Raw genomic sequence first — 12,812 nt, 5'->3', positions numbered from 1 at the left:
GCATGCTATATGGGGATATTAATATGTTAATGAGGCAATTTGGTGCACGGGGGGTGGTACTTTACCCCTAGGTGGACGGATACAACCACCTGTCTGCTATCCTAACAACTCCCCCTAATCAAAGCTGAGATCCACTCTCTGCAGTGGTTGCCACACTATTCTTTAGAGGGGTGGTAAGAGAAATAGGCAAGTGGCTGTATCAGTGCAGAAATGGCTAAAATACCACCGGAAATGCATAAAACTGCCCCATTAACATAATTTTTTTAAAAAAGTTACTTCATAAAAACTGCGTCAGAGCGCCATGATAAAGACACCATGTGCCTCTGCATAAGGTTCTATCAGCAGGTCAGCATGCCCTAACCTGCTGATATATTCCCTCTCAGACTGTTCTAGGAAGAATATGATGTCTCCCTAAATCAACACTGAATTATCAATCATAAGGATGATTAATCACATAGTTTTTAAAATTTCAGAAATAATAAAAAGGAAATAATATAAGGACGGACTAGATGGAGCATGGGGGCTTGTTCTGCCCACAACCAACCCAATATTACATTTTCTCTTTGAATACAGCTCAACTAAACAAGCAGATATGTATCTGTTAATAAGCCTGGTGAGTGAACCACCAGAATTCTTATAGGGAAAATGTATAACTCAGTATCAGTACAGAATAATGAGGCTATGTTCACACAACGTATGTTTTGTATAAATTACAGCCGTTGTTGCAATTTGCAGCAGTGATTTATACAAACCATACATTGTCTGTGAATGAATGGAATCCTGTCCGGAGCGTATGCACGTACAGGGCCGGCCTTAGGGGTGAGCGACCTGTGCAGTTGCACAGGGCGCATCACTCCTGGCCAGCTGGGGGGCGCTCTAGCAGACAGTGAGCTGCACACCTAACTGGTCTGGCAGACAGATGTTCTGTCTGTCTGTCTGCCAGAGCCCCCCCCCCCCCCCCCCTAGCTGGCTGGCTGCCCTCCCTGCATAGTGCTTGGTTTGGGCCAGACTAGGGACCTGGCAAATTAATGTTCCGGGGTACGTCCTGGTAAGCTCCGCCTCCGTCCGCAAGCCCTGCCCCCCGGCGCCCACCACGGGTAGGATACTGACTGTCTCCTTGCCACAATGCAACCTGCTGAACTATGTGCCGGACTGTGTAAGTGAGCTGTTCTCTGTAGCACAGGCTGCGCTTCCCCATCAGTGTGATGACCTGTGACCTCTGCCCAGCCCTGTGCCTCCTCCATACTCCTCAGCAATTCCTATCTATCTATCTATCTATCTATCTATCTATCTATCTATCTTCTTTTTTTATTTCTTTCTCTCTCTCTGACAGAGTCAGTATATACTGTGGCAATCTACTACTAGCTGAAACAGTACATTACAACTACCGCCATCATACCCAGACAGCTGGAACAGCGCATAACTACTACCCCCAGCATCCCTCATAGCTGAAACAGTGCATTACTACTACCCCCATCATACCCAGACAGCTGGAACAGCGCATAACTACTACCCCCAGCATCCCTCATAGCTGAAACAGTGCATAACTACTGCCCCTAGCATACCCCTACAGCTGAAACAGTGCATAACTACTGCCCCAGCATACCCTCAAAGCTTAAAGGGGTAGTGCGGCGCTAAGAAATTATTTACAAAATAACACACATTAGAAAGCTATACAACTTTGTAATGTATGTTATGTATGTGAATCGCCCCCTTCCCCGTGTTCCCCCACCCTCGCACGTGGACCCGGAAGTGTAGTGTACCATGCATACCTGACGCGTGTCGTTCCCCGTCCCCGATCTTCTGTCAACGACGTAATCTTCGGGAGGCCGGCCGAATCGCTGCAGCCGTCCCTGATGCCATCCCCCCTCTGCCGCGTCATCGGCTGCTCAGCCGCGATTGGCTGAGCATAACTTTGCTCAGCCAATCGCGGCTGAACAGCTGATGACGCGGACGGGGTGGGGGAACACGGGGAAGGGGGCGATTCACATACATAACATACATTACAAAGTTGTATAACTTTGTAATGTGTGTTATTTTGTGAATAATTTCTTAGCCCTGCACTACCCCTTTAAACCATGAATAACTACTACCACGCAGTGGCGTAGCTACAGGGGTCGCAACGGTCGCAGTTGCGACCCGGCCCGCCAGCCAGGGGGGCCCGGCTGGGCCCCCCATGCCACCTTGCTGTGTCCCCGAAGCTGCTTGCAGTGGCGTAGCTACCACGGTCGCGGCGGTCGCCGCCGCGACCGGGCCGCTACCAAGGGGGGGCCCGCGAGGCCCCCCCTTGCCACTGCACTGCTCCCCTCCCACTCCCTCTTGTGACCGCAAGCAATGTTTTGCCTGCGATCACAAGAGGCAGGCTGGGACGCCCCCCGGCTGACGTGCGGGGCTGGGAGCATCAGGTAGGCAAAAAGACAGGTCCCGCGAAGCTCCGCCCCCTCCGCGGGAAGCCCCGCCCCCGCCGCGAGAAGCCCGCCAGCGCGCGTGACTAGAAGACTAGAGGAACCATTCAGGTGAGTAAAGATTTTTTTGTTTTAAAGGACATGATGAGGGGTGTAGTGGTATGAGGATGATGGAACAAGAGGATGATGGGGGTGTAGTGGTATGATGAAGGAACAAGAGGATGATGGGGGGTGTAGTGGTATGATGAAGGAACAAGAGGATGATGGGGGGTGTAGTGGTATGATGGTGGAACAAGAGGATGATGGGGGGTGTAGTGGTATGAGGATGGAACAAGAGGATGATGGGGGGTGTAGTGGTATGAGGATGGAACAAGAGGATGATGGGGGTGTAGTGGTATGATGATGGAACAAGAGGATGATGAGGGGTGTAGTGGTATGATGATGAAGGAACAAGAGGATGATGAGGGGTGTAGTGGTATGATGATGATGGAACAAGAGGATGATGGGGGTGTAGTGGTATGAGGATGGAACAAGAGGATGATGGGGGTGTAGTGGTATGAGGATGAAACAAGAGGATGATGGGGGTGTAGTGGTATGATGATGGAACAAGAGGATGATGGGGGTGTAGTGGTATGATGATGGAACAAGAGGATGATGGGGGTGTAGTGGTATGATGATGGAACAAGAGGATGATGGGGGTGTAGTGGTATGGTGGTGGAACAAGAGGATGATGGGGGGTGTAGTGGTATGATGATGAAGGAACAAGAGGATGATGGGGGGTGTAGTGGTATGAGGATGGAACAAGAGGATGATGGGGGTGTAGTGGTATGATGATGATGGAACAAGAGGATGATGGGGGTGTAGTGGTATGATGATGATGGAACAAGAGGATGATGGGGGGTGTAGTGGTATGATGATGATGGAACAAGAGGATGATGGGGGTGTAGTGGTATGATGATGAAACAAAAGATGATGGGGGTGTAGTGGTATGATTATGATTATGATGGAACAAGAGGATGATGAGGGGTGTAGTGGTATGATGATGATGGAACAAGAGGATGATGAGGGGTGTAGTGGTATGATGATGATGGAACAAGAGGATGATGAAGGGTGTAGTGGTATGATGATGGAGGGCAGGAGGATGAAAGGGGTAGTAGTATGGTGATGAAGGGGCAGGAGGAGGGGACAACATGGGGGGCATCTGTAAGGGGGATAAAATGGGGGGCCATCTATATGGGGGATAACATGGGGGGCATCTATATGGGGGATAACATGGGGGGGCATCTATAAGGGGGAAACATTGGGGGGGCCATCTATAAGGTGAACTACATGGGGGGTGTATACAATAGGGCATGCACAGAGGGGGATATGTACTATAAGGGGATCACATAGTGTCAGGGCTAGCTACTAAATGAGGGTGTAAAGGGGCCAATACAGATGTGCAGTGTGTATAGAGATGAGGATGGTGTCAGTGTGAGGAGACTAATATTTCTGTCTGGCAGATTCTGTGGATTCGTGGCTCAGACGTTCTCATAATGGCCCAGGGCAGATGGAGAAGAAGATGAAAAGGGAAGAACTCCGATCAGAGAAGACGTCCCCTGTGAGTCACTTGATATAACTGCACTGTAATGTATATGGTGTATAGAGCCTGTGTGGAGCTGCATCCACCTCTATATGACTGGATGAGGTGATATTGGTCTATGTACAGAGGATTATATTCAGTAGCAGTGGTGGTGTTAGTCAGTATGTGGTGGTATTAGTCAGTAGCAGCAGTGGTGTTAGTCAGTATGTGGTGGTATTAGTCAGTAGCAGCAGTGGTGTTAGTCAGTATGTGGTGGTATTATTTGTTGTTATCTGGTACTGTGTTTTATTGGATTTAGTATACTGGGTTTGGTCAGTAACAATATGGTGGTGATGGTTGTGGTGTGGCAGTAATATTTCCCCTTGTGTACTGGTAATATGGGTCTCAGTAAACAGGATTTGTTTAGTAACAGTATGGCGGTAATATGTACGGTGATAATATTTCCTGTATACTGGTATTATTGGTAATATCAGTCTTGAGATATATATCTACCAATAGCATCGAGAAAGGGGGGGGGGGGCCCAAGTTGACCTCTTGCACCAGGGCCCAAGAGACATTAGCTACGCCCCTGCTACCACGTGCATATCCTAACAGCTGAAACAGTGCATAACTACTACCCCCAACATACCCACAGCCGAAACAGTGCATAACTACTTCCCCCAGCATAACCTGATATCCTGAAGTCCAAATTTGCTGATCTTTAGTGAAATCACATCCCAGAAAAGTGATGAAAAGGTTACATAAATAACAGTCAGGGGGGCAGTGGGGGTTGTCTGGAGGGGTGGGAGGTTGTAATATTTAGTCTATGTCACTATTAGGGGGTATCAGCAGAGGCGGGGGTGGGGGTGCCAAAAAAAAGTTTTTCACATGGCGCCATCTACCCTAAGGCCGACCCAGTGCACATAGTGTATGTTACGGCTGGGATTCCATCCGGCTGCACAAGAAACTGACATGTCAGTTTTCTGTGGCCACTATTCATTGAATAGCGGCCACACAGGACATGTCAGTTCACACAATGGAGTGTGCAGGCGCATCCGAAATGAACACCAGCAGAAATGAAGATCATCAATCCGGTACTGCAGTACCGCCCAGGATGATCTTCAGTAACACCGGCCGTTCTGTGATCCGGCTGAGTCACAGAATGGCCAGTGTTTCATGCAATGTGAACATGGCCTAATAGAGTAAATGTAGGCTTTTAAGGGATCACCGCACCAAAAATGGCACAAATTTCCCATCTTACTTTGTTGACTTTCTACATAAATCACATCACACATTTTTAATCAGAGTTCAGATTTATGGGATGTAAATGTCGATTTAATTGTTAGAAAATGTGAACTAATGTGAAGAGCTTTATATGACAGTGTTCTTCTATGGAATTGTTTCATATATCACATTAAATAAAATCAGACTTAAAGAAGTGGCCCCATCCTGTGGTTTACTTGTTTTGCAGCCTCTAATTTGCTCATTTTTGGGGGCAGACATTTTTTGTTGATTGACAGAATGTGACAGGGCAGGTGTTCAAAGCCGCTTTAATTTCTATATAAATATAAGGCTATGTTCACATTACGTATGAGACCGGCCGTTCCGTGACCCCGGTCACTTCCTTTGCATTTGCTTTTGAACTTGACTATTATCAGCCAATGTGATGCATGAGAAAATAAGCTACCTTGTTTTGCTACTGGTACAGGTAGTTCAACATGTGTACAGTTGAATACCACCAGAATGCTGGAAGGTCGCAGAACTTTCCTCTATTTTGCCAGTTATGCTATGCTACCCTGAGGTCATGTGATCCTCCCTCCTCCTTTAACCTATTCTGACATGGGGCTGATGCAAATTTTGCTTGTTTCTTTTTGAGTTCATTATAAAAAAAAGAGTGACCTGAAATCAATCAGTTTCATAAGCAGTAGGATCCATTATACATTAAGGCTATGTTCCCACTACGTATGAAACCGTCCGTTTTGTGACCCTGGCCAGGTCACGGAACGGCCGGTCTCTGCCCGGATCATCCCAGCGATCTTTCCGGGCGCATCAGAGCGCGCCCGCATCAGAGCTTCCCATAGCACACAATGAAAGCGAGCGGCCGGAGCTGACAGGGTTTTCTACAGCCGCAGAAAACTGACATGTCAGTTATTTGCGGTGCCGCACGGGATCCCGGCTGGAGCGTATACGTCCTGGACGGGATCCCATAGCTGAATAGGCTATGTTCCACTCCGCAAAAAGTACGGCCGTACTTTTACGTAGTGTGAACATAGCCTAATACTTTAAAGCGAATGTATCATTAGGTTCTGCACATGTATACAACAGCCATGCGGGGAAGCCGATGCTGCAGCCTTTTTTTGAACCGCGGCCCGATTCCCGCGTACGGCGGCTTTCTATTCCCAGGTACCGGCCCAGGCTTAGGCACTTAAGGCGGGCAGGCCCGTCCCGCTCCACTATGGTACGGCTCCTTTAATTTTAATTGTTTGATTCTCCATTGAGCCAGTGCTTCAGCCCGGGCATAGAATAGCGCCATACGCAGGAACTGGGACATGGTTCAAGAAAAGCATTGCAGCATTGGCATTCTTGTGCCGGCGCTATTCTATACATGTGCAGAACTTAAAGCAAATTTATCTGGTGGTACATTCGCTTTTATCAGCAAGGTATACAATGTGTACCCAGTAATATTACCATTGATGAATATAATTGGTCTTGTGAAAAACTAACCCCAATCCCTGTGGAAACGCATAGATAAATATTATGGTTGAAATGTGGAGATGAAATAACGAAAAAAAAAAAATTTTAACAATTGAATTCTGATCTTAAAATCTTTATATGTCTTTACAACATGTAAATCAGTGAAATAATACTCTGAAAAATTATGCCTATGTGGCATTGTGCATGTGTCATTGTCTTGTAATATGGAATATTTCTTCCCTACAGGTTACAGCTAAATCGCATATCAAAAGTTTCACGTAAGTTGAGCTGATAATAAGTGGACGGGGAGGAGTTTACACATTGGTGCGTATATCGTTTGTTACCACAATCGACCAGTATAGGAGACCAAGGAAGGACCCCAAGTTCACCTTCTTCCTTTTGCTCCTTGGCATCTACCAGGATAATGACAAAAATACACAATTCAGAGTTGCCGATGGCAACAACGGCCGTACTTTGTACGGCTGAACAAACCTGTTTCTTGTATGGGATCCCGGCCAAAGCGTATACAGATCGTATGCGCCCCTGCCGGGATCCCGTACGGGGCCGCAAATAACTGACATATCAGTTTTCTGCGGCTGCAATTTAATGTATTGCGGCCGTAGGAAACCCTGTCAGTTCACACAATAAGCGAGCGGCCCCTTGCTTCATTGTGTGCTGTGGGAGGTTCTGATGCGGGCGCGCGCTGATGCGCCCGCATCAGAACCATGTGGCCAAAAGGTCATCCGGCCGGTACTGCAGTCCCGGCCTGGATGATCCGTGCAGAGACTGGCCATTCCGGGTCTTGGGAACGGCCGGTCTCTTCACGTAGTGTGAACATAGCCCAACTCTGTAGCAGTGTAGCTCTACATGTTCAATTCTGTGAGGAGGGGAAAATTGAATTTTACAAATTTCAGCTTTTACCTCTAAACCCATTCTTTTTATTGAAATAAGCTGAATTCACAATCAGATGTCAAAAACGCATACACACCGTATACTGCAAAGCACTGGCTGAGAGAAAAGTATCATGACACATGACAGCACACTGTGGAACAGGAGTATAATACACAAGGCTAAAGAACCATATACAATATACACGTGGTGCACTACAACAACATTCTAAAGAAGTTCATATGTCAAAAAACAAGAATAATATGTCCAGAATGGGACCTGGTTAAAGTATACTAATAATAATATTTGTTTTATGTATATAGTGCCAACAAATTCCACAGCACTTTACAATTCTCAGGGTACATATATTGACAAAATCACATATACCCATCCAGTCAAGCATAAGTAGTAAGGGTTCTGCTTACAAGAGCTTACAATCTATAAGGAAAGGGATTGAAACAAAAGGCAGAGGGGCTAAAGCTCTTCACTTCTACAATGTTCCATCCATCTTTTATAAATAGTATAGTGCAAGTGAGGGTGGATGAACCAGTCACAAAACAATCTCTGTTGGGAAATATAGATGTCAAGCTGGGGAGACACGGACAAGACAGTGAGCCCTGAACTTGCCCCAACCAATGTCCCTGCCTACTTGCCACGCACGGCCCTAAATGGCCGGGGACAACCACGGAGTAGGTCCGTACACTGAGTAGGTGAACACACAGAACGTAGACAGACAAACAAACAAAATGGAGGAGAACACAGTACAAAATCAGAAAGAGAGCGGATAGTCGGAGGTCAGGCAAAAGGTCAGAAAACAGCAATAGCAGACAATAGCAAGGGTATTAGGACAGGGGAACGCTGGGAAAGGAGCAGGGGAGCTGGGACTAGTAACAACTAATAGACAGCTCAGAATGCTGGGCTTACCTACTATTTATACAGAATCAGGAACTCAGTCCAGCAGCAGATTGAACCAGCCCCTGATCCCTACACAGCTCATCTACACAGCAGCAGGTTAACCCTCAAGCTGCTAAGGCACCACAAGCAAGATGGGTGGGGCTGAACAAACCTCAAATAAACCTGTGTTCAGACAGGTGTCAGGGAGTCCTGGGGTCCGTGAAGATGGCAGTCCCTTTTCTCGACCCGCAACCCCTGTCCCTACCTGCTTGCCCCCCTAGGCTAATCCCTAGGGCAGCAACTGGGCGACAGTCCCTAGCCTAACTAGGGATACGGGGAGGTAACAGAACACACAGACAGGTATATACAAACAGGTCAGAGTCGGCAACAGGAGGTCACGTCAAAATCCAAATCAGCAAACAAAGGGTAAACAGAGTCCGGTCCAAGGTCAAGCACGAGAGGTAACGCAGTACAGAGGATGAGGCAGAGGCGAAGTCCAAGTCCAAATGTTAAGTAACAAGTAGAACAATACAATACACTGGTGTAGCTGGAGACCAAACATACACTGGCAACTACCAGGTGTAAATCACCAGCTTAAATGCTACCAGAGCTCCCGCCCCAGCCTCTGATAGGAGCGAGGAGTCTGACAGCAGCTTGAGACACCAATAGCAGCCAGGGAGCCCTCCCCAGGGAGGGCGAAAACGGTGCAGCCTAGTGGCAGCCCGTACATGACTGGGTGGGCAGTAAGGGGTTAACAGTGACAAGGGTGGGGGGAGCAGGAGAGAGGTTATGGGGAGTTCAGGGTATGGTGGCTAAAGGGGGTTGCTAGGTGAGAGCCAATGGGGGTGGTTAGAATAGCTTGGGGAGGGAGGGGGCTAACTAGGGGTAGGAAGTGAGGAGAAAGAAACTTACCATTCTTCTGAAGCGACAGGACCTGAGACGCCCGCCCTTATTGATACTTGGCCGGTGGGTGGTTGGCCTCAGTTCGCGGTGCACTACTTGTCGCGGCAGCTGGCGGAGGGGGGGTCATCGATGGCTCGGACTGAGGGGGTTATCAGGAGGCCCTGTGGAGGAATGAGGAATCCCCGTGTCTATCTTGGAACTAGTTGGAGTACGGAATGTGGTTACTACTTGGGTGGGGTGATATGGTGATGGGCAGTACGTGACAGATTTGTCAACCCTGAGTCGGTGCGTAGCGACTGGGGATCATTATTTTATCTGTACTGCCATGTATGGGCCATCCGTGACCTCCTCGGGATATCAGTGTTACAGTTATGATAATGGGTTGGTTATAGAATTTTATATGTAATATGTTTATTACAGAGTTGGTATATATATATTTGATATCCCTGTTATTTAATAATAAATAGGCTGCTGTGGCCATTATTCCAATTCTACATAGTGTCCGGTGTTTTTATTATAAGGGGTATAAGGGGGGAAGGAAGGGAGGTGTGGTTAAGGTATTATTCCCTACCCCGTAATCTGCAATACCCGGGTCATGTACTCAGACAGGAGCAAGCCTCAGGAGAACGCAACACCTGAATGCTTAACCCCACGTGCACCAGAGAGGAGTCAGGAGAAGGCATGAGACTGGGTGTCGGCTCCCTGGCAGCAGAGCAAGAAGTGTGAACAGGTCAGAGAGAAATCGGGCGTCGGCTGATTCTTCCAGCCGAGTTCACACACACAGACTGAACTCTAACAACAGGATTCTGGAATGCACCTCAGCGCCTTCTCGGCCGCACAGCTCGAACCGAGGAGCGCCAGCGCACAAACCTTACAATAGATAGTAGGGGGTGACCAAGTTAACCCCTTAACGACATAGGGCATAAATTTACGCCCCCGCGCCCTGGTACTTAACGCATCAGGGCGTAAATTTACGCCCGATGTTTCCCCGATCGCTGTGTGTTCGCACACAGCGATCGGGGAAGATGGCCTGCTATAAATCATAGCAGGCTATCTTAGCTTCTCGGCACGGGGGGGTGGTTAACACCCCCCGTTCTGACGATCGCCGCTATTGGCTGATCAATTCAGATCAGCCAATAGCAGCGATCGGAACCTTTCCGGGTCATCGGTGACCCGATGACCCGGAAAAAATGGCGGACGGTGCTGTTTGAGGACGGCACCGACCGCCATTACTGTGAAAAGTAATTGTGGTCACGGTGCCACCGGCCCGATCGTTCAAGGCGATCGGGCCTGTGGTACGGCGATCAAAGCCCCCCAAAGTAATAAATACCTGCTCTAGACCCCTCAGCTAGGTAGCTGAGGGGTCCAGAGCAGGTATTTGTATATTACTCACCTGTCCCGGGGTCCTGATCGGCGTCTTCCGGGTTCGCAGCGTCCTCCATCTTTCTGTCGGGTCTTCGGCTATTTCCGGCGGTCCCCATCGGCTTTTTTCGGCTCCAGCCTCGTCTTTTCCCGGATTTTGCGCTCTGCTGCCCTCTAGCGGCTGATATGTGTAATACACTTATCAGCAGCTACAGGGATGTTCAGAATGTAGTAAAAGTTTTTGTTTTGTTTTTTTCAAAAAAAAAATTTCTATTTTCCGCACCCTATCGCTGCTGAGTGTTGATCAGCATCACACGAAAGTGCGCTGCTAATCAGCAACTCCTCCTTTTTGGCGTAGGGTGTTTTTTTTCTATATTCTACTGCCACGGTCTGCTGATAAGTGCCGCTGATAAGTGCCGCGATGGCCCCCGTTCCCTCGCTGTGCACGCCTGCGGGGTTGGTGGCCACTGACTGGCACGGTGTGGACTTAGTGTAGGGACCCATGTGTATCAGATACCGGCACGAGGTACATGGGGCAGTATGGCTTGATCAATTCATACACAAAATTCTGATGTGTTTTTTATTTAGCCTAGGGGCACTAGTATCAGCCATAGGTGTGAGGTGCAGCACTCTGTTTCTTCCCTGAACCGCATTTTGTTTCTCTCTTTTCTCCGTGTTTTGCACTCCTCCTGGTGAGACCCACATGACCGCAATTAGCAGGAGACACCTGAGTGCACATGGTTTTAATCCCTCCTGTTTTTTCCCATTCTGTTTGCTGCAGCTATGGTGAGTGTAATACCTTATCCAGACTTGTGCTGCTTGGGGGCGACCTTCTCCGCCGGCGGTGCTGGCCGGGTTCTGGTGTGGTGTTTTTGGGTCTGGTCCTGTGGCATGGGGGTCGCAGGGCCGTCCCATGGCCCCCGTTCCCTCGCTGTGCACGCCTGCGGGGTTGGTGGCCACTGACTGGCACGGTGTGGACTTAGTGTAGGGACCCATGTGTATCAGATACCGGCACGAGGTACATGGGGCAGTATGGCTTGATCAATTCATACACAAAATTCTGATGTGTTTTTTATTTAGCCTAGGGGCACTAGTATCAGCCATAGGTGTGAGGTGCAGCACTCTGTTTCTTCCCTGAACCGCATTTTGTTTCTCTCTTTTCTCCGTGTTTTGCACTCCTCCTGGTGAGACCCACATGACCGCAATTAGCAGGAGACACCTGAGTGCACATGGTTTTAATCCCTCCTGTTTTTTCCCATTCTGTTTGCTGCAGCTATGGTGAGTGTAATACCTTATCCAGACTTGTGCTGCTTGGGGGCGACCTTCTCCGCCGGCGGTGCTGGCCGGGTTCTGGTGTGGTGTTTTTGGGTCTGGTCCTGTGGCATGGGGGTCGCAGGGCCGTCCCATGGCCCCCGTTCCCTCGCTGTGCACGCCTGCGGGGTTGGTGGCCACTGACTGGCACGGTGTGGACTTAGTGTAGGGACCCATGTGTATCAGATACCGGCACGAGGTACATGGGGCAGTATGGCTTGATCAATTCATACACAAAATTCTGATGTGTTTTTTATTTAGCCTAGGGGCACTAGTATCAGCCATAGGTGTGAGGTGCAGCACTCTGTCTCTTCCCTGAACCGTTTTTTTTTTAATACTTACTGTAAAAAAAACACGTAAAAAACACTACATTACACCACACTACATTGAATAAAGGTTGACACTACACCACTACATACCCCATATACCAATCCCCGTATAAAGATGACCCCCAGGGTGTTTTCGGCGTCAGAGGGATACGTTATTATTGCCTCCAACACCGAAACAGCCAGTGAGGATGAATGGGGGGATCCTTCTTTCCTCCATTCATCCTCATCATCCAGTGACGTGTCTGGGGGTAGCGTAGCGTACGCTGCCCCCCAGACACGTCTTTTCCGCCAGTACCATCCCAATAAGAGATGACGGTATGGCGTGAAATTCTACAAACTCTGTGAGTGTACCTCAGGGTACACTTACAGATTTAGGGTATGTGCACACTGCGGAATGGAGAAGGATAACCCTTCGTGCATTCCGCAGCTGGCACCCGCCGGCGGACTGATGCGGGCGCGTGTCTC

This window comes from Dendropsophus ebraccatus, chromosome 10 (genome assembly GCF_027789765.1).
Source record: "Dendropsophus ebraccatus isolate aDenEbr1 chromosome 10, aDenEbr1.pat, whole genome shotgun sequence".
Taxonomy (NCBI): Eukaryota; Metazoa; Chordata; class Amphibia; order Anura; family Hylidae; genus Dendropsophus; species Dendropsophus ebraccatus.
This window is presented reverse-complemented; position numbering follows the sequence as displayed.